Here is a 25,291-nt window from a genome sequence, read left to right on the forward strand (position 1 = left end):
CTGCATGGAGTTCACTGCATTCAATCACAATGCATGGAATCCACTGCATTCAATCGGGATGCTTTGGGCCATGCCTCATAAAATCCACTGCATTCAACGACGCTGCATGGAATCCACCGAATTTAACTGGGATACATTATACTAAGCTGTATCGAATCCACTGCATTCAATCAGGATGCATTTTACCATATTGCATGGAGTTCACTGCATTCAATCATGCTACACGTAATCCACTGCATTCAATCAGGATGCTTTGGGCCATGCTGCATAAAATCCACTGCATTCAATTGGGAAGCATTTGTCCTCGCTGCATTGACTCCACTTGATAAAATCGGGATCCATTGCGCCACAATGCATGCAATCCTCTGCATTCAGTGATGCTGCATGGAATCCACTGCATTCCATCGGGATGCATTTTACCACACTGCATGGAGTACACTGCATTCAATCACATTGGATGGAATCCAATGCATTCAATCGGGATGCTTTGGGCCATGCTGCAGAAAATCCACTGCATTCAATCGGGATGCACTGGGCCTCGCTGCATGGACTCCACTGCATTCAATTGGTATCCATTGCGCTGCAATGCATGGAATCCTCTGCATTCAATGACGCTGCAAGGAATCCACTGCATTCAATCGGGATGCTTTGGGGCATGCTTCATGAAATCCACTGCATTCAATCATGCTGCATGGAATCCACTGCACTCCATCCTGCTGCATAAAATCCACTGCATTCAATAGGGTTCCATTTCTTCACACTGCAGGGAATACAATGCATTCAATCGGGATGCATTTTAACACTCTGCATGGATTACACTGCTGCATAATGGATAACACTGCTGCAATCATGCTGCATATAATCCACTGCATTCAATCGGGATGCTTTGGGCCATGCTGCATAAACTCCACTGCATTCCATCGGGATGCATTGGGCCTCGCTGCATGGACTCCACTGCATACAATCAGGATCCATTGCGCCACAATGCATGGGATCTTCTGCATTCATTGACGCTGCATGGAATCCACTGCATTCAATTGGGATGCTTTGGGCCATGCTGCATATAATCCAGTGCATTCAATTGGGATGCATTTGGCCTCGCTCCATTGACTCCACTGCATACAATAAGGATCAATTGCAACACAATGCATGGAATCCTCTGCATTCAATGATGCTCCATTGAATCCAGTGCACTCAATCAGGATGCTTTGGGCCATGCTGCATAAAATCCACTGCATTGAATCCACTGCATTCAATCAGGATGCTTTGGGCCATGCTTAATAAATTCCACTGCATTCAACGACGCTGCATGGAATCCACCGAATTTAACTGGGATACATTATACTAAGCTGTATCGAATCCACTGCATTCAATCAGGATGCATTTTACCACATTGCATGGAGTTCACTGCATTCAATCATGCTGCACGTAATCCACTGCATTCAATCAGGATGCTTTGGGCCATGCTGCATAAAATCCACTGCATTCAATCATGCTGCACGTAATCCACTGCATTCAATCGGGATGCATTTAACCAGGCTGCATGGAATCCACTGCATTCAGTCACGCTGCATGGAATCCACGGCATTCAATTGGGATGCATTTTACCAGGCTGCATATAATCCAGTGCATTCAATCACGCTGCATGGAATCCAGTGCATTCAATCACGCTGCATGGAATCCACTGCATTCAATCAGGATGCATTTTAATAAGCTGCATGGAATACATTCAGTCATCACGCTGCATGGACTCCGCTGAATACAGTCGGGATCCATTACGCCACAATGCATGGAATCCACTGCATTCAATCACGCTGAATGGAGTACACTGCATTCAATCACGCTGCATGGAATCCCCTGCATTCAATCGGGATGCATTTTACCACACTGCATGGAGTACACTGCATTCAATCACAATGGATGGAATCCAATGCATTCAATCGGGATGCTTTGGGCCATGCTGCAGAAAATCCACTGCATTCAATCGGGATGCACTGGGCCTCGCTGCATGGACTCCACTGCATTCAATTGGTATCCATTGCGCTGCAATGCATGGAATCCTCTGCATTCAATGACGCTGCAAGGAATCCACTGCATTCAATCGGGATGCTTTGGGGCATGCTTCATGAAATCCACTGCATTCAATCATGCTGCATGGAATCCACTGCACTCCATCATGCTGCATAAAATCCACTGCATTCAATAGGGTTCCATTTCTTCACACTGCAGGGAATACAATGCATTCAATCAGGATGCATTTTAACACTCTGCATGGATTACACTGCTGAATAATGGATTACACTGCTGCACTCATGCTGCGTATAATCCACTGCATTCAATCGGGATGCTTTGGGCCATGCTGCATAAAATCCACTGCATTCCATCGGGATGCATTGGGCCTCGCTGCATGGACTCCACTGCATACAATCGGGATCCATTGCACCACAATGCATGGAATCTTCTGCATTCAATGACGCTGCATGGAATCCACTGCAATCAATCGGGATGCTTTGGGCCATGCTGCATAAAATCCACTGCATGCAATCATGCTGCATGGAATCCACTGCATTCAATAGGGTTCCATTGCTTCATGCTGCATGGAATCCACTGCATTCAATCACGCTGCATGGAATCCACTGCATTCAATCGGGATGCATTTTACCACGCTGAATGGAGTACACTGCATTCAAGCACAATGCATGGAATCCACTGCATTGAATCGGGATGCTTTGGGCCATGCTGCATAAAATCCTCTGCATTCAATCATGCTGCATAAACTCCACTGCATTCAATAGGGTTCCATTTCTTCACACTACATGGAATACACTGCATTCAATCACGCTGTATGGAATAAACTGCATTCAATCCGGATGCATTTAACCACGCTGCATGGATTACACTTCATTCAATCACAATGCATGGAATCCACTGCATTCTATCAGGATGCTTTGGGCCATGCTGCAAAAAATCCACTGCATTCAATAGGGTTCCATTTCTTCACGCTGCATGGAATCTACTGCATTCAATAGGGTTCCATTTCTTCACGCTGCATGGAATACACTGCATTCAATCAGGATGCATGGAATCGACTCCATTCAATCAGGATGCATTATACAACGCTGCATGGATTACCCTGCATTCAATCACAATGCATGGAATCCACTCCATTCAATCGGGATGCTTTGGGCCATGCTGCAGAAAATCCACTGCATTCAATCGGGATGCATTGGGACTCGCTGCATAGACTCCACTGCATATAATCTGGATCCATTGCACCACAATGCATGGAATGCTCTGCATTCAATGTCGCTGCATGGAATCCACTGCATTCAATCGGGATGCTTTGGGCCATGCTGCATAAAATCCACTGCATTCAATCATGCTGCATGGATTCCACTGCATTCAATCATGCTGCATAAAATCCAATGCATTCAATAGGGTTCCATTTCTTCACACTGCATGGACTTCACTGCATTCAATCACTCTGCATGAAATTCACTGCATTAGATCTGGATGCATTTTACCACGCTGCATGGATTACACTGCATTCAATGACGCTGCATGGAATCCACTGCATTCAATCGGGATGCTTTGGGCCCTGCTGCATAAAATCCACTGCATTCAATCGGGATGCATTGGGACTCGCTGCATAGACTCCACTGCATATAATCTGGATACATTGCACCACAATGCATGGAATGCTCTGCATTCAATGTCGCTGCATGGAATCCACTCCATTCAATCGGGATGCTTTGGGCCATGCTGCAGAAAATCCACTGCATTCAATCGGGATGCATTGGGACTCGCTGCATAGACTCCACTGCATATAATCTGGATACATTGCACCCCAATGCATGGAATGCTCTGCATTCAATGTCGCTGCATGGAATCCACTGCATTCAATCGGGATGCTTTGGGCCATGCTGCATAAACTCCACTGCATTCAGTCATGCTGCATGGATTCCACTGCATTCAATCATGCTGCATAAAATCCAATGCATTCAATAGGGTTCCATTTCTTCACACTGCATGGACTTCACTGCATTCAATCACTCTGCATGAAATTCACTGCATTAGATCTGGATGCATTTTACCACGCTGCATGGATTACACTGCATTCAATGACGCTGCATGGAATCCACTGCATTCAATCGGGATGCTTTGGGCCCTGCTGCATAAAATCCACTGCATTCAATCGGGGTGCATTGGGCCTCGCTTCATGGACTTCACTGCATTCAATTTGTATCCATTGCCCCACAATGCATGGAATCCTCTGCATTCAACGACACTTCATGGAATCCAGTGCATTCAATCATGCTGCCTAAAGTCCACTGCATTCAATAGGGTTCCATTTCTTCACGCTGCATGAATCCACTGCATTCAAACACGCTGCATGGAATCCACTGCATTCAATCGGGATACTTTGGGCCATGCTGCATATAATCCACTGCATTTAATCGGGATGCATTGGGCCATGCTGCATGGACCCCACTGCATAAAATCGGGATCCATTGCGCCAAAATGCGAGGAATCATCTGCATTTAATGACGCTGCATCGAATCCACTGCATTCGATCGGGATCCATTTTACCACGCAGCGTGGATTACACTGCTTTCAATCACAATGCATGGAATCCACTGTATTCAATCGGGATGCTTTGGGCCATACTGCATAAAATCCACTGCATTCAATCTTGCTGCATGGAATCCAATGCATTCAATCATGCTGCATAAAATCCATGCATTCAAGAGGGTTCCAATTCTTCACACTGCATGGAATCCACTGCATTCAATCGGGATGCATTTTACCACGCTGCATATATTACACTGCATTGAATTGCAATGCATAGAATTCACTGCATTCAATCGGGAAGCATTTTACACCACTGCATGGAATCCACTGCATTTAATCATGCTACATGTAATCCATGGAATTTAATCGGGATTCATTTTACTAAGCTGTATGTCATTGACTGCATTTAATCACACTGCATGGAATCCACTGCATTCAATTGGGATTCATTTTACAAGGCTGCATGGAGTTGACTGCATTCAATCACAATACATGGAATCCACTGCATTCAATCGGGATGCTTTGGGCCATGCTGCATAAAATCCACTGCATTCAATTGGGTTCCATGTCTTCACTCTGCATGGAATACACTGCATTCAATCACGCTGCATGGAATCCCCTGCATTCAATCGGGATGCATTCTACCTTGCTGCATGGATTCACTGCATCCAATCACAATGCATGGAATCCACTGCATTCAATCGGGATGCTTTGGGCCATGCTGCATAAAATCCACTGCATTCAATCATGCTGCATGGAATCCACTGCATTCAATCGGGATGCATTTTACCACGCTGCATGGATTACACTTCATTCAATCACAATGCATGGAGTCCACTGCATTCTATCGGGATGCTTTGGGCCATGCTGCATATAATCCACTTCATTTAATCGGGATGCTTTGGGCCATGCTGAATAAAATCCACTGCATTCAATCATGCTGCATGGAATCCACTGCATTCAATCGGGATGCAATTTACCACGCTGAATGGAGTACACTGCATTCAATCATGCTGCATGGATTCCCCTGCATTCAATTGGGATGCTTTAGATCATGCTGCAAAAAAATCCACTGCATTCAATCGGGATGCATTGGGCCTCGCTTCATGGACTCCAGTGCATACAGTCGGGATCCATTGCACCACAATGCATGGAATCCTCTGCATTCAATGACGCTGCATGGAATCCACTGCATTCAATCGGGATGCTTTGGGCCATGCCTCATAAAATCCACTTCATTCAATGACGCTGCATGGAATCGACTGCATTCAATCATGCTGCATATAATCCACTGCTTACAATAGGGTTCAATTTCTTCACGCTGCATGGAATCCACTGCATTCAATCACGCTGCATGGAATCCACTGCATTCAATCAGGATGCATTTTCCCACGCTGCATGGAGTACACTGCATTCAATCAAAATGCATGGAATCCACTGCATTCAATCGGGATGCTTTGGGCCATGCTGCATACAATCCACTGCATTCAATCGGGATGCATTGGGCCTCACTGCATGGACTCCACTGCATATAATCGGGATCCATTACACCACAATGCATGGAATCATCTGCATTCAATGACGCTGCATGGAATCCACTGCATTCAATCGGGATGCATTTTACCAGGCTGCATGGAATCCATGCATTCATCACGCTGCATGGACTCCACTGCATACAATCGGGATCCATTGCACCACAATGCATGGAATACTCTGCATTCAATAATGCTCCATGGACTCCACTGCATTCAATCAGGATGCTTTGGGCCATGCTGCATAAAATCCACTGCATTCAATCATGCTCCATTAAATCCACTGCATTCAATCAGGCTGCATAAAATACACTGCATTCAATAGGGTTCCATTACTTCACACTTCATGGAATACAGTGCATTCAATCACGCTTCATGGAATCCACTGCATTCAATCGGGATTCACTTTACCACGCTGCATGGAGTTCACTGCATTCAATCACAATGCATGGAATCCACTGCATTCAATCGGGATGCTTTGGGCCATGCCTCATAAAATCCACTGCATTCAACAACGCTGCATGGAATCCACCGAATTTAACTGGGATACATTATACTAAGCTGTATCGAATCCACTGCATTCAATCAGGATGCATTTTACCATATGGCATGGAGTTCACTGCATTCAATCATGCTACACGTAATCCACTGCATTCAATCAGGATGCTTTGGGCCATGCTGCATAAAATCCACTGCATTCAATCATGCTGCACGTAATCCACTGCATTCAATCGGGATGCATTTTACCAGGCTGCCTGGAATCCATGCATTCATCACACGGCATGGACTCCACTGCATACAATCGGGATCCATTGCACCACAATGCATGGAATCCTCTGCATTCAATGACGCTGCATGGAATCCACTGCATTCAATCGGGATGCTTTGGGCCATGCCTCATAAAATCCACTTCATTCAATGACGCTGCATGGAATCGACTGCATTCAATCATGCTGCATATAATCCACTGCTTACAATAGGGTTCAATTTCTTCACGCTGCATGGAATCCACTGCATTCAATCACGCTGCATGGAATCCACTGCATTCAATCAGGATGCATGTTCCCACGCTGCATGGAGTACACTGCATTCAATCAAAATGCATGGAATCCACTGCATTCAATCGGGATGCTTTGGGCCATGCTGCATACAATCCACTGCATTCAATCAGGATGCATTGGGCCTCACTGCATGGACTCCACTGCATATAATCGGGATCCATTACACCACAATGCATGGAATCATCTGCATTCAATGACGCTGCATGGAATCCACTGCATTCAATCGGGATGCATTTTACCAGGCTGCATGGAATCCATGCATTCATCACGCTGCATGGACTCCACTGCATACAATCGGGATCCATTGCGCCACAATGCATGGAATACTCTGCATTCAATAATGCTCCATGGACTCCACTGCATTCAATCAGGATGCTTTGGGCCATGCTGCATAAAATCCACTGCATTCAATCATGCTCCATTAAATCCACTGCATTCAATCAGGCTGCATAAAATACACTGCATTCAATAGGGTTCCATTACTTCACACTTCATGGAATACAGTGCATTCAATCACGCTTCATGGAATCCACTGCATTCAATCGGGATTCACTTTACCACGCTGCATGGAGTTCACTGCATTCAATCACAATGCATGGAATCCACTGCATTCAATCGGGATGCTTTGGGCCATGCCTCATAAAATCCACTGCATTCAACGACGCTGCATGGAATCCACCGAATTTAACTGGGATACATTATACTAAGCTGTATCGAATCCACTGCATTCAATCAGGATGCATTTTACCATATGGCATGGAGTTCACTGCATTCAATCATGCTACACGTAATCCACTGCATTCAATCAGGATGCTTTGGGCCATGCTGCACGTAATCCACTGCATTCAATCGGGATGCATTTTACCAGGCTGCCTGGAATCCATGCATTCATCACACGGCATGGACTCCACTGCATACAATCGGGATCCGTTGCACCACAATGCATGGAATCCTCTGCATTCAATGACGCTGCATGGAATCCACTGCATTCAATCGGGATGCTTTGGGCCATGCCTCATAAAATCCACTTCATTCAATGACGCTGCATGGAATCGACTGCATTCAATCATGCTGCATATAATCCACTGCTTACAATAGGGTTCAATTTCTTCACGCTGCATGGAATCCACTGCATTCAATCACGCTGCATGGAATCCACTGCATTCAATCAGGATGCATGTTCCCACGCTGCATGGAGTACACTGCATTCAATCAAAATGCATGGAATCCACTGCATTCAATCGGGATGCTTTGGGCCATGCTGCATACAATCCACTGCATTCAATCGGGATGCATTGGGCCTCACTGCATGGACTCCACTGCATATAATCGGGATCCATTACACCACAATGCATGGAATCATCTGCATTCAATGACGCTGCATGGAATCCACTGCATTCAATCGGGATGCATTTTACCAGGCTGCATGGAATCCATGCATTCATCACGCTGCATGGACTCCACTGCATACAATCGGGATCCATTGCACCACAATGCATGGAATACTCTGCATTCAATAATGCTCCATGGACTCCACTGCATTCAATCAGGATGCTTTGGGCCATGCTGCATAAAATCCACTGCATTCAATCATGCTCCATTAAATCCACTGCATTCAATCAGGCTGCATAAAATACACTGCATTCAATAGGGTTCCATTACTTCACACTTCATGGAATACAGTGCATTCAATCACGCTTCATGGAATCCACTGCATTCAATCGGGATTCACTTTACCACGCTGCATGGAGTTCACTGCATTCAATCACAATGCATGGAATCCACTGCATTCAATCGGGATGCTTTGGGCCATGCCTCATAAAATCCACTGCATTCAACAACGCTGCATGGAATCCACCGAATTTAACTGGGATACATTATACTAAGCTGTATCGAATCCACTGCATTCAATCAGGATGCATTTTACCATATGGCATGGAGTTCACTGCATTCAATCATGCTACACGTAATCCACTGCATTCAATCAGGATGCTTTGGGCCATGCTGCATAAAATCCACTGCATTCAATCATGCTGCACGTAATCCACTGCATTCAATCGGGATGCATTTTACCAGGCTGCCTGGAATCCATGCATTCATCACACGGCATGGACTCCACTGCATACAATCGGGATCCATTGCACCACAATGCATGGAATCCTCTGCATTCAATGACGCTGCATGGAATCCACTGCATTCAATCGGGATGCTTTGGGCCATGCCTCATAAAATCCACTTCATTCAATGACGCTGCATGGAATCGACTGCATTCAATCATGCTGCATATAATCCACTGCTTACAATAGGGTTGAATTTCTTCACGCTGCATGGAATCCACTGCATTCAATCACGCTGCATGGAATCCACTGCATTCAATCAGGATGCATGTTCCCAGGCTGCATGGAGTACACTGCATTCAATCAAAATGCATGGAATCCACTGCATTCAATCGGGATGCTTTGGGCCATGCTGCATACAATCCACTGCATTCAATCAGGATGCATTGGGCCTCACTGCATGGACTCCACTGCATATAATCGGGATCCATTACACCACAATGCATGGAATCATCTGCATTCAATGACGCTGCATGGAATCCACTGCATTCAATCGGGATGCATTTTACCAGGCTGCATGGAATCCATGCATTCATCACGCTGCATGGACTCCACTGCATACAATCGGGATCCATTGCGCCACAATGCATGGAATACTCTGCATTCAATAATGCTCCATGGACTCCACTGCATTCAATCAGGATGCTTTGGGCCATGCTGCATAAAATCCACTGCATTCAATCATGCTCCATTAAATCCACTGCATTCAATCAGGCTGCATAAAATACACTGCATTCAATAGGGTTCCATTACTTCACACTTCATGGAATACAGTGCATTCAATCACGCTTCATGGAATCCACTGCATTCAATCGGGATTCATTTTACCACGCTGCATGGAGTTCACTGCATTCAATCACAATGCATGGAATCCACTGCATTCAATCGGGATGCTTTGGGCCATGCCTCATAAAATCCACTGCATTCAACGACGCTGCATGGAATCCACCGAATTTAACTGGGATACATTATACTAAGCTGTATCGAATCCACTGCATTCAATCAGGATGCATTTTACCATATGGCATGGAGTTCACTGCATTCAATCATGCTACACGTAATCCACTGCATTCAATCAGGATGCTTTGGGCCATGCTGCACGTAATCCACTGCATTCAATCGGGATGCATTTTACCAGGCTGCCTGGAATCCATGCATTCATCACACGGCATGGACTCCACTGCATACAATCGGGATCCATTGCACCACAATGCATGGAATCCTCTGCATTCAATGACGCTGCATGGAATCCACTGCATTCAATCGGGATGCTTTGGGCCATGCCTCATAAAATCCACTTCATTCAATGACGCTGCATGGAATCGACTGCATTCAATCATGCTGCATATAATCCACTGCTTACAATAGGGTTCAATTTCTTCACGCTGCATGGAATCCACTGCATTCAATCACGCTGCATGGAATCCACTGCATTCAATCAGGATGCATGTTCCCACGCTGCATGGAGTACACTGCATTCAATCAAAATGCATGGAATCCACTGCATTCAATCGGGATGCTTTGGGCCATGCTGCATACAATCCACTGCATTCAATCGGGATGCATTGGGCCTCACTGCATGGACTCCACTGCATATAATCGGGATCCATTACACCACAATGCATGGAATCATCTGCATTCAATGACGCTGCATGGAATCCACTGCATTCAATCGGGATGCATTTTACCAGGCTGCATGGAATCCATGCATTCATCACGCTGCATGGACTCCACTGCATACAATCGGGATCCATTGCGCCACAATGCATGGAATACTCTGCATTCAATAATGCTCCATGGACTCCACTGCATTCAATCAGGATGCTTTGGGCCATGCTGCATAAAATCCACTGCATTCAATCATGCTCCATTAAATCCACTGCATTCAATCAGGCTGCATAAAATACACTGCATTCAATAGGGTTCCATTACTTCACACTTCATGGAATACAGTGCATTCAATCACGCTTCATGGAATCCACTGCATTCAATCGGGATTCATTTTACCACGCTGCATGGAGTTCACTGCATTCAATCACAATGCATGGAATCCACTGCATTCAATCGGGATGCTTTGGGCCATGCCTCATAAAATCCACTGCATTCAACGACGCTGCATGGAATCCACCGAATTTAACTGGGATACATTATACTAAGCTGTATCGAATCCACTGCATTCAATCAGGATGCATTTTACCATATGGCATGGAGTTCACTGCATTCAATCATGCTACACGTAATCCACTGCATTCAATCAGGATGCTTTGGGCCATGCTGCATAAAATCCACTGCATTCAATCATGCTGCACGTAATCCACTGCATTCAATCGGGATGCATTTTACCAGGCTGCATGGAATCCACTGCATTCAGTCACGCTGCATGGAATCCACTGCATTCAATCGGGATGCATTTTACCAGGCTGCATGGAATCCACTGCATTCAATCACGCTGCATGGAATCCACTGCATTCAATCACGCTGCATGGAATCCACTGTATTCAATCGGGATGCATTTTACCAGGCTGCCTGGAATCCATGCATTCATCACACTGCATGGACTCCACTGCATACAATCGGGATCCATTGCGCCACAATGCATGGAATACTCTGCATTCAATGATGCTCCATGGAATCCACTGCATTCAATCAGGATGCTTTGGGCCATGCTGCATAAAATCCACTGCATTCAATCATGCTGCATGGAATCCACTGCATTCAATCATGCTGCATAATATCCACTGCATTCAAAATGTTCCATTTCTTCACGCTGCATGGAATCCACTGCATTCAATCGGGATGCATTTTACCTCACTGCATGGAGTAAACTGCATTCAATCTCAATGCATGGAATCCACTGCATTCAATCGGGATGTTTTGGGCCATGCTGCAAAAAATCCACTGCAATCAATCAGGATGCATTGGGCCTCGCTGCATGGACTCCACTGCATACAATCGGGATTCATTGCGCTGCAATGCATGGAATCATCTGCATTCAATGACGCTACATGGAATCCACTGTATTCTATCGGGATGCTTTGGGGCATGCTTCATGAAATCCACTGCATTCAATCATGCTGCATGGAATCCACTGCACTCCATCATGCTGCATAAAATCCACTGCATTCAATAGGGTTCCATTTCTTCACACTGCAGGGAATACAATGCATTCAATCGGGATGCATTTTAACACTCTGCATGGATTACACTGCTGCATAATGGATTACACTGCTGCAATCATGCTGCATATAATCCACTGCATTCAATCGGGATGCTTTGGGCCATGCTGCATAAAATCCACTGCATTCCATCGGGATGCATTGGGCCTCGCTGCATGGACTCCACTGCATACAATCGGGATCCATTGTGCCACAATGCATGGGATCTTCTGCATTCATTGACGCTGCATGGAATCCACTGCATTCAATTGGGATGCTTTGGGCCATGCTGCATATAATCCAGTGCATTCAATTGGGATGCATTTGGCCTCGCTCCATTGACTCCACTGCATACAATAAGGATCAATTGCAACACAATGCATGGAAATCACTGCATTCAATGATGCTCCATTGAATCCAGTGCACTCAATCAGGATGCTTTGGGCCATGCTGCATAAAATCCACTGCATTGAATCCACTGCATTCAATCAGGATGCTTTGGGCCATGCTTAATAAATTCCACTGCATTCAACGACGCTGCATGGAATCCACCGAATTTAACTGGGATACATTATACTAAGCTTTATCGAATACACTGCATTCAATCAGGATGCATTTTACCACATTGCATGGAGTTCACTGCATTTAATCATGCTGCACGTAATCCACTGCATTCAATCAGGATGCTTTGGGCCATGCTGCATAAAATCCACTGCATTCAATCATGCTGCACGTAATCCACTGCATTCAATCGGGATGCATTTTACCAGGCTGCATGGAATCCACTGCATTCAGTCACGCTGCATGGAATCCACTGCATTCAATCGGGATGCATTTTACCAGGCTGCATGGAATCCAGTGCATTCAATCACGCTGCATGGAATCCAGAGCATTCAATCACGCTGCATGGTATCCACTGCATTCAATCACGATGCATTTTAATAAGCTGCATGGAATCCATTCTGTCATCACGCTGCATGGACTCCGCTGCATACAGTCGGGATCCATTACGCCACAATGCATGGAATCCTCTGCATTCAATCGGGATGCATTTTACCAGGCTGCCTGGAATCCATGCATTCATCACACTGCATGGACTCCACTGCATAGAGTCGGGATCCATTGCGCCACACTGCATGGAATACTCTGCATTCAATGATGCTCCATGGAATCCACTGCATTCAATCAGGATGCTTTGGGCCATGCTGCATAAAATCCACTGCATTCAATCATGCTGCATGGAATCCACTGCATTCAATCGGGATGCATTTTACCTCGCTGCATGGAGTACACTGCATTCAATCTCAATGCATGGAATCCACTGCATTCAATCGGGATGCTTTGGGCCATGCTGCAAAAAATCCACTGCAATCAATCAGGATGCATTGGGCCTCGCTGCATGGACTCCACTGCATACAATCGGGATCCATTGCACCACAATGCATGGAATCCTCTGCATTCAATGATGCTGCATGGAATCCACTGCATTCCATCGGGATGCATTTTACCACACTGCATGGAGTACACTGCATTCAATCACAATGGATGGAATCCAATGCATTCAATCGGGATGCGTTGGGCCATGCTGCAGAAAATCCACTGCATTCAATCGGGATGCACTGGGCCTCGCTGCATGGACTCCACTGCATTCAATTGGTATCCATTGCGCTGCAATGCATGGAATCCTCTGCATGCAATGACGCTGCATGGAATCCACTGCATTCAATCGGGATGCTTTGGGGCATGCTTCATGAAATCCACTGCATTCAATCATGCTGCATGGAATCCACTGCACTCCATCATGCTGCATAAAATCCACTGCATTCAATAGGGTTCCATTTCTTCACACTGCAGGGAATACAATGCATTCAATCGGGATGCATTTTAACACTCTGCATGGATTACACTGCTGCAAACATGCTGCATAAAATCCACTGCATTCCATCGGGATGCATTGGGCCTCGCTGCATGGACTCCACTGCATACAATCGGGATCCATTTCGCCACAATGCATGGAATCTTCTGCATTCTTTGATGCTGCATGGAATCCACTGCATTCAATTGGGATGCTTTGGGCCATGCTGCATATAATCCAGTGCATTCAATCGGGATGCATTTGGCCTCGCTCCATTGACTCCACTGCATACAATAAGGATCAATTGCAACACAATGCATGGAATCCTCTGCATTCAATGATGCTCCATTGAATCCAGTGCACTCAATCAGGATGCTTTGGGCCATGCTGCATAAAATCCACTGCATTCAATAGGGTTCCAACACTTCACGCTGCATGGAATCCACTGCATTCAATCAGGATGCTTTGGGCCATGCTTAATAAATTCCACTGCATTCAACAACGCTGCATGGAATCCACCGAATTTAATTGGGATACATTATACTAAGCTGTATCGAATCCACTGCATTCAATCAGGATGCATTTTACCACATTGCATGGAGTTCACTGCATTCAATCATGCTGCACGTAATCCACTGCATTCAATCAGGATGCTTTGGGCCATGCTGCATAAAATCCACTGCATTCAATCATGCTGCACGTAATCCACTGCATTCAATCGGGATGCATTTTACCAGGCTGCATGGAATCCACTGCATTCAATCACGCTGCATGGAATCCACTGCATTCAATCGGGATGCATTTTACCAGGCTGCATGGAATCCACTGCATTCAATCACGCTGCATGGAATCCACTGCATTCAATCACGCTGCATGGAATCCACTGTATTCAATCAGGATGCATTTTAATAAGCTGCATGGAATCCATTCAGTCATCACGCTGCATGGACTCCGCTGCATACAGTCGGGATCCATTACGCCACAATGCATGGAATCCTCTGCATTCAATCGGGATGCATTTTACCAGGCTGCATGGAATCCACTGCATTCAATCACGCTGCATGGAATCCACTGCATTCAATCAAGCTGCATGGAATCCACTGCATTCAATCAGGATGCATTTTACCAGGCTGCCTGGAATCCATGCATTCATCACACTGCATGGACTCCACTGCATACAATCGGGATCCATTGCGCCACAATGCATTGAATACTCTGCATTCAATGATGCTCCATGGACTCCACTGCATTCAATCAGGATGCTTTGGGCCATGCTGCATAAAATCCACTGCATTCAATCATGCTGCATGGAATCCACTGCATTCAATCATGCTGCATAATATCCACTGCATTCAAAATATTCCATTTCTTCACGCTGCATGGAATCCACTGCATTCAATCGGGATGCTTTGGGCCATGCTGCAAAAAATCCACTGCAATCAATCAGGATGCATTGGCCCTCGCTGCATGGACTCCACTGCATACAATCGGATCCATTGCGCCACAATGCATGGAATAGTCTGCATTCAATGATGCTGCATGGAATCCACTGCATTCCATCGGGATGCATTTTACCACACTGCATGAAGTTCACTGCATTCAATCACAATGGATGGAATCCAATGCATTCAATCGGGATGCTTTGGGCCATGCTGCAGAAAATCCACTGCATTCAATGACGCTGCATGGAATCGACTGCATTCAATCATGCTGCATATAATCCACTGCTTACAATAGGGTTCAATTTCTTCACGCTGCATGGAATCCACTGCATTCAATCACGCTGCATGGAATCCACTACATTCAATCGGGATGCATGTTCCCACGCTGCATGGAGTACACTGCATTCAATCAAAATGCATGGAATCCACTGCATTCAATCGGGATGCTTTGGGCCATGCTGCATACAATCCACTGCATTCAATCGGGATGCATTGGGCCTCACTGCATGGACTCCACTGCATATAATCGGGATCCATTACACCACAATGCATGGAATCATCTGCATTCAATGACGCTGCATGGAATCCACTGCATTCAATCGGGATGCATTTTACCAGGCTGCATGGAATCCATGCATTCATCACGCTGCATGGACTCCACTGCATACAATCGGGATCCATTGCGCCACAATGCATGGAATCCTCTGCATTCAATAAGGATGCTTTGGGCCATGCTGCATAAAATCCACTGCATTCAATCATGCTCCATTAAATCCACTGCATTCAATCAGGCTGCATAAAATACACTGCATTCAATAGGGTTCCATTACTTCACACTTCATGGAATACAGTGCATTCAATCACGCTTCATGGAATCCACTGCATTCAATCGGGATTCATTTTACCACGCTGCATGGAGTTCACTGCATTCAATCACAATGCATGGAATCCACTGCATTCAATCGGGATGCTTTGGGCCATGCCTCATAAAATCCACTGCATTCAACGACGCTGCATGGAATCCACCGAATTTAACTGGGATACATTATACTAAGCTGTATCGAATCCACTGCATTCAATCAGGATGCATTTTACCATATTGCATGGAGTTCACTGCATTCAATCATGCTACACGTAATCCACTGCATTCAATCAGGATGCTTTGGGCCATGCTGCATAAAATCCACTGCATTCAATTGGGAAGCATTTGGCCTCGCTGCATTGACTCCACTTGATAAAATCGGGATCCATTGCACCACAATGCATGGAATCCTCTGCATTCAGTGATGCTGCATGGAATCCACTGCATTCCATTGGGATGCATTTTACCACACTGCATGGATTACACTGCATTCAATCACATTGGATCGAATCCAATGCATTCAATCGGGATGCTTTGGGCCATGCTGCAGAAAATCCACTGCATTCAATCGGGATGCACTGGGCCTCGCTGCATGGACTCCACTGCATTCAATTGGTATCCATTGCGCTGCAATGCATGGAATCCTCTTCATTCAATGACGCTGCAAGTAATCCACTGCATTCAATCGGGATGCTTTGGGGCATGCTTCATGAAATCCACTGCATTCAATCATGCTGCATGGAATCCACTGCACTCCATCATGCTGCATAAAATCCACTGCATTCAATAGGGTTCCATTTCTTCATGCTGAATGGAATACAGTGCATGCAATCACGCTCCATGGACTCCACTGCATACAATCTGGATCCATTGAGCCACAATGAATGGAATCCTCTGTATTCAATGACGCTGCATGGAATCCACTGCGGTGAATCAGGATGCTTTGGGCCATGCCGCATATAATCTACTGCATTCCATTGGGAAGCATTTGGCCTCGCTGCATTGACTCCACTTGATAAAATCGGGATCCATTGCGCCACAATGCATGGAATCCTCTGAATTCAATGACGCTGCATGGAATCCACTGCAATCAATCGGGATGCTTTGGGCCATGCTGCATAAAATCCACTGCATGCAATCATGCTGCATGGAATCCACTGCATTCAATAGGGTTCCATTGCTTCATGCTGCATGGAATCCACTGCATTCAATCACGCTGCATGGAATCCACTGCATTCAATCGGGATGCATTTTACCACGCTGAATGGAGTACACTGCATTCAATCACAATGCATGGAATCCACTGCATTGAATCGGGATGCTTTGGGCCATGCTGCATAAAATCCTCTGCATTCAATCATGCTGCATAAAATCCACTGCATTCAATAGGGTTCCATTTCTTCACACTACATGGAATACACTGCATTCAATCACGCTGTATGGAATAAACTGCATTCAATCCGGATGCATTTAACCATGCTGCATGGATTACACTTCATTCAATCACAATGCATGGAATCCACTGCATTCTATCAGGATGCTTTGGGCCATGCTGCAAAAAATCCACTGCATTCAATAGGGTTCCATTTCTTCACGCTGCATGGAATCTACTGCATTCAATAGGGTTCCATTTCTTCACGCTGCATGGAATACACTGCATTCAATCAGGATGCATGGAATCGACTCCATTCAATCAGGATGCATTATACAACGCTGCATGGATTACCCTGCATTCAATCACAATGCATGGAATCCACTCCATTCAATCGGGATGCTTTGGGCCATGCTGCAGAAAATCCACTGCATTCAATCGGGATGCATTGGGACTCGCTGCATAGACTCCACTGCATATAATCTGGATCCATTGCACCACAATGCATGGAATGCTCTGCATTCAATGTCGCTGCATGGAATCCACTGCATTCAATCGGGATGCTTTGGGCCATGCTGCATAAAATCCACTGCATTCAATCATGCTGCATGGATTCCACTGCATTCAATCATGCTGCATAAAATCCAATGCATTCAATAGGGTTCCATTTCTTCACACTGCATGGACTTCACTGCATTCAATCACACTGCATGAAATTCACTGCATTAGATCTGGATGCATTTTACCACGCTGCATGGATTACACTGCATTCAATGACGCTGCATGGAATCCACTGCATTCAATCGGGATGCTTTGGGCCCTGCTGCATAAAATCCACTGCATTCAATCGGGGTGCATTGGGCCTCGCTGCATGGACTTCACTGATTTCAATTTGTATCCATTGCCCCACAATGCATGGAATCCTCTGCATTCAACGACACTGCATGGAATCCACTGCATTCAATCATGCTGCCTAAAATCCACTGCATTCAATAGGGTTCCATTTCTTCACGCTGCATGAATACACTGCATTCAAACACGCTGCATGGAATCCACTGCATTCAATCGGGATGCTTTGGGCCATGCTGCATAAAATCCACTGCATTCAATCATGCTGCATGGAATCCACTGCATTCAATCGGGATGCATTTTACCACGCTGCAAGGATTACACTTCATTCAATCACGCTGCATGGAATCCAATGCATTCTATCGGGATGCTTTGGGCCATGCTGCATATAATCCACTGCATTTAATCGGGATGCTTTGGGCCATGCTGAATAAAATCCACTGCATTCAATCATGCTGCATGGAATCCACTGCATTCAATCGGGATGCAATTTACCACGCTGAATGGAGTACACTGCATTCAATCATGCTGCAGGGATTCCCCTGCATTCAATCGGGATGCTTTGGATCATGCTGCAAAAAAATCCACTGCATTCAATCGGGATGCATTGGGCCTCGCTTCATGGACTCCAGTGCATACAGTCGGGATCCATTGCACCACAATGCATGGAATCCTCTGCATTCAATGACGCTGCATGGAATCCACTGCATTCAATCGGGATGCTTTGGGCCATGCCTCATAAAATCCACTTCATTCAATGACGCTGCATGGAATCGACTGCATTCAATCATGCTGCATATAATCCACTGCTTACAATAGGGTTCAATTTCTTCACGCTGCATGGAATCCACTGCATTCAATCACGCTGCATGGAATCCACTGCATTCCATCGGGATGCATGTTCCCACGCTGCATGGAGTACACTGCATTCAATCAAAATGCATGGAATCCACTGCATTCAATCGGGATGCTTTGGGCCATGCTGCATACAATCCACTGCATTCAATCGGCATGCATTGGGCCTCACTGCATGGACTCCACTGCATATAATCGGGATCCATTACACCACAATGCATGGAATCATCTGCATTCAATGACGCTGCATGGAATCCACTGCATTCAATCGGGATGCATTTTACCAGGCTGCATGGAATCCATGCATTCATCACGCTGCATGGACTCCACTGCATACAATCGGGATCCATTGCGCCACAATGCATGGAATATTCTGCATTCAATAATGCTCCATGGACTCCACTGCATTCAATCAGGATGCTTTGGGCCATGCTGCATAAAATCCACTGCATTCAATCATGCTCCATTAAATCCACTGCATTCAATCAGGCTGCATAAAATACACTGCATTCAATAGGGTTCCATTACTTCACACTTCATGGAATACAGTGCATTCAATCACGCTTCATGGAATCCACTGCATTCAATCAGGAATCATTTTACCACGCTGCATGGATTTCACTGCATTCAATCACAATGCATGGAATCCACTGCATTCAATCGGGATGCTTTGGGCCATGCTGCATAAAATCCACTGCATTCAATTGGGAAGCATTTGGCCTCGCTGCATTGACTCCACGTGATAAAATCGGGATCCATTGCGCCACAATGCATGGAATCCTCTGCATTCAGTGATGCTGCATGGAATCCACTGCATTCCATCGGGATGCATTTTACCACACTGCATGGAGTACACTGCATTCAATCACATAGGATGGAATCCAATGCATTCAATCGGGATGCTTTGGGCCATGCTGCAGAAAATCCACTGCATTCAATCGGGATGCACTGGGCCTCGCTGCATGGACTCCACTGCATTCAATTGGTATCCATTGCGCTGCAATGCATGGAATCCTCTGCATTCAATGACGCTGCAAGGAATCCACTGCATTCTATCGGGATGCTTTCGGGCATGCTTCATGAAATCCACTGCATTCAATCATGCTGCATGGAATCCACTGCACTCCATCATGCTGCATAAAATCCACTGCATTCAATAGGGTTCCATTTCTTCACACTGCAGGGAATACAATGCATTCAATCGGGATGCATTTTAACACTCTGCATGGATTACACTGCTGCATAATGGATTACACTGCTGCAATCATGCTGCATATAATCCACTGCATTCAATCGGGATGCTTTGGGCCATGCTGCATAAAATCCACTGCATTCCATCGGGATGCATTGGGCCTTGCTGCATGGACTCCACTGCATACAATCGGGATCCATTGCGCCACAATGCATGGGATCTTCTGCATTCATTGACGCTGCATGGAATCCACTGCATTCAATTGGGATGCTTTGGGCCATGCTGCATATAATCCAGTGCATTCAATTGGGATGCATTTGGCCTCGCTCCATTGACTCCACTGCATACAATAAGGATCAATTGCAACACAATGCATGGAAACCTCTGCATTCAATGATGCTCCATTGAATCCAGTGCACTCAATCAGGATGCTTTGGGCCATGCTGCATAAAATCCACTGCATTGAATCCACTGCATTCAATCAGGATGCTTTGGGCCATGCTTAATAAATTCCACTGCATTCAACGACGCTGCATGGAATCCACCGAATTTAACTGGGATACATTATACTAAGCTGTATCGAATACACTGCATTCAAGCAGGATGCATTTTACCACATTGCATGGAGTTCACTGCATTCAATCATGCTGCACGTAATCCACTGCATTCAATCAGGATGCTTTGGGCCATGCTGCATAAAATCCACTGCATTCAATCATGCTGCACGTAATCCACTGCATTCAATCGGGATGCATTTTACCAGGCTGCATGGAATCCACTGCATTCAGTCCCGCTGCATGGAATCCACGGCATTCAATCGGGATGCATTTTACCAGGCTGCATATAATCCAGTGCATTCAATCACGCTGCATGGAATCCAGTGCATTCAATCACGCTGCATGGAATCCACTGCATTCAATCAGGATGCATTTTAATAAGCTGCATGGAATCCATTCAGTCATCACGCTGCATGGACTCCGCTGCATACAGTCGGGATCCATTACGCCACAATGCATGGAATCCTCTGCATTCAATCGGGATGCATTTTACCAGGCTGCATGGAATCCACTGCATTCAATCACGCTGAATGGAGTACACTGCATTCAATCACGCTGCATGGAATCCCCTGCATTCAATCGGGATGCATTTTACCACACTGCATGGAGTACACTGCATTCAATCACAATGGATGGAATCCAATGCATTCAATCGGGATGCTTTGGGCCATGCTGCAGAAAATCCACTGCATTCAATCGGGATGCACTGGGCCTCGCTGCATGGACTCCACTGCATTCAATTGGTATCCATTGCGCTGCAATGCATGGAATCCTCTGCATTCAATGACGCTGCAAGGAATCCACTGCATTCAATCGGGATGCTTTGGGGCATGCTTCATGAAATCCACTGCATTCAATCATGCTGCATGGAATCCACTGCACTCCATCATGCTGCATAAAATCCACTGCATTCAATAGGGTTCCATTTCTTCACACTGCAGGGAATACAATTCAATCAATCGGGATGCATTTTAACACTCTGCATGGATTACACTGCTGCATAATGGATTACACTGCTGCAATCATGCTGCATATAATCCACTGCATTCAATCGGGATGATTTGGGCCATGCTGCATAAAATCCACTGCATTCCATCGGGATGCATTGGGCCTCGCTGCATGGACTCCACTGCATACAATCGGGATCCATTGCACCACAATGCATGGAATCATCTGCATTCAATGACGCTGCATGGAATCCACTGCAATCAATCGGGATGCTTTGGGCCATGCTGCATAAAATCCACTGCATGCAATCATGCTGCATGGAATCCACTGCATTCAATAGGGTTCCATTGCTTCATTCTGCATGGAATCAACTGCATTCAATCACGCTGCATGGAATCCACTGCATTCAATCGGGATGCATTTTACCACGCTGAATGGAGTACACTGCATTCAAGCACAATGCATGGAATCCAATGCATTCAATCGGGATGCTTTGGGCCATGCTGCAGAAAATCCACTGCATTCAATGACGCTGCATGGAATCGACTGCATTCAATCATGCTGCATATAATCCACTTCTTACAATAGGGTTCAATTTCTTCACGCTGCATGGAATCCACTGCATTCAATCACGCTGCATGGAATCCACTACATTCAATCGGGATGCATGTTCCCACGCTGCATGGAGTACACTGCATTCAATCAAAATGCATGGAATCCACTGCATTCAATCGGGATGCTTTGGGCCATGCTGCATACAATCCACTGCATTCAATCGGGATGCATTGGGCCTCACTGCATGGACTCCACTGCATATAATCGGGATCCATTACACCACAATGCATGGAATCATCTGCATTCAATGACGCTGCATGGAATCCACTGCATTCAATCGGGATGCATTTTACCAGGCTGCATGGAATCCATGCATTCATCACGCTGCATGGACTCCACTGCATACAATTGGGATCCATTGCGCCACAATGCATGGAATCCTCTGCATTCAATCAGGATGCTTTGGGCCATGCTGCATAAAATCCACTGCATTCAATCATGCTCCATTAAATCCACTGCATTCCATCAGGCTGCATAAAATACACTGCATTCAATAGGGTTCCATTACTTCACACTTCATGGAATACAGTGCATTCAATCACGCTTCATGGAATCCACTGCATTCAATCGGGATTCATTTTACCACGCTGCATGGAGTTCACTGCATTCAATCACAATGCATGGAATCCACTGCATTCAATCGGGATGCTTTGGGCCATGCCTCATAAAATCCACTGCATTCAATCGGGATGCCTTGGGCTTCGCTGCATGGACTCCACTGCATACAATCAGGATCCATTGCGCCACAATGCTTGGAATCCTCGCATTCATTGAGGCTTCATGGAATCTACTGTTATCAATCGGGATGCTTTGGGCCATGCTGCATTAAATCCACTGCATTCAATCATGCTTCATGGAATCCACTGCACTCAATCATGCTGCATAAAATCCACTGCCTACAATAATGTTCCATAACTTCACACTGTATGGAATACACTTCATTCCATCATGCTGCATGGAATCCACTGCATTTAATCGGGATGTTTTGGGCCATGCTGCATATAATCCACTGCATTCAATTGGGATGCATTGGGCCTCACTGCATGGACTCCACTGCATACAATCGGGATCCATTGCGCCACAATGCATGGAATCCTCTGCATTCAATGACGCTGCATGGAATCCACTGCATTCAATCGGGATGCTTTGGGCCATGCTGTATAAAATCCACTGCATCAATCATGCTGCATAATATTCACTGCATTCAATAGTGTACCTTTTCTTCACACTGCATGGAATACACTGCATTCAATCACGCTGTATGGAATAAACTGCTTTCAATCGGGATGCATTTAACCACGCTGCATGGATTACACTGCATTCAATGACGCTGCATGGAATCCACTGCATTCAATCGGGATGCTTTGGGGCATGCTTCATGAAATCCACTGCATTCAATCATGCTGCATGGAATCCACTGCATTCAATAGGGTTCCATTTCTTCACGCTGAATGGAATACAGTGCATGCAATTACGCTCCATGGACTCCACTGCATACAATCTGGATCCATTGAGCCACAATGAATGGAATCCTCTGTATTCAATGACGCTGCATGGAATCCACTGCGGTGAATCAGGATGCTTTGGGCCATGCCGCATATAATCTACTGCATTCAATTGGGAAGCATTTGGCCTCGCTGCATTGACTCCACTTGATAAAATCGGGATCCATTGCGCCACAATGCATGGAATCCTCTGAATTCAATGACGCTGCATGGAATCCACTGCAATCAATCGGGATGCTTTGGGCCATGCTGCATAAAATCCACTGCATGCAATCATGCTGCATGGAATCCACTGCATTCAATAGGGTTCCATTGCTTCATGCTGCATGGAATCCACTGCATTCAATCACGCTGCATGGAATCCACTGCATTCAATCGGGATGCATTTTACCACGCTGAATGGAGTACACTGCATTCAATCACAATGCATGGAATCCACTGCATTGAATCGGGATGCTTTGGGCCATGCTGCATAAAATCCTCTGCATTCAATCATGCTGCATAAAATCCACTGCATTCAATAGGGTTCCATTTCTTCACACTACATGGAATACACTGCATTCAATCACGCTGTATGGAATAAATTGCATTCAATCCGGATGCATTTAACCACGCTGCATGGATTACACTTCATTCAATCACAATGCATGGAATCCACTGCATTCTATCAGGATGCTTTGGGCCATGCTGCAAAAAATCCACTGCATTCAATAGGGTTCCATTTCTTCACGCTGCATGGAATCTACTGCATTCAATAGGGTTCCATTTCTTCACGCTGCATGGAATACACTGCATTCAATCA

Source organism: Sus scrofa, chromosome 16, assembly GCF_054392235.1.
Source record: "Sus scrofa isolate SSC_HxYL_T2T_F1_AM1 chromosome 16, Sscrofa_HxYL_maternal_Yorkshire_Landrace_v2.0, whole genome shotgun sequence".
In the NCBI taxonomy this organism is placed as follows: Eukaryota; Metazoa; Chordata; class Mammalia; order Artiodactyla; family Suidae; genus Sus; species Sus scrofa.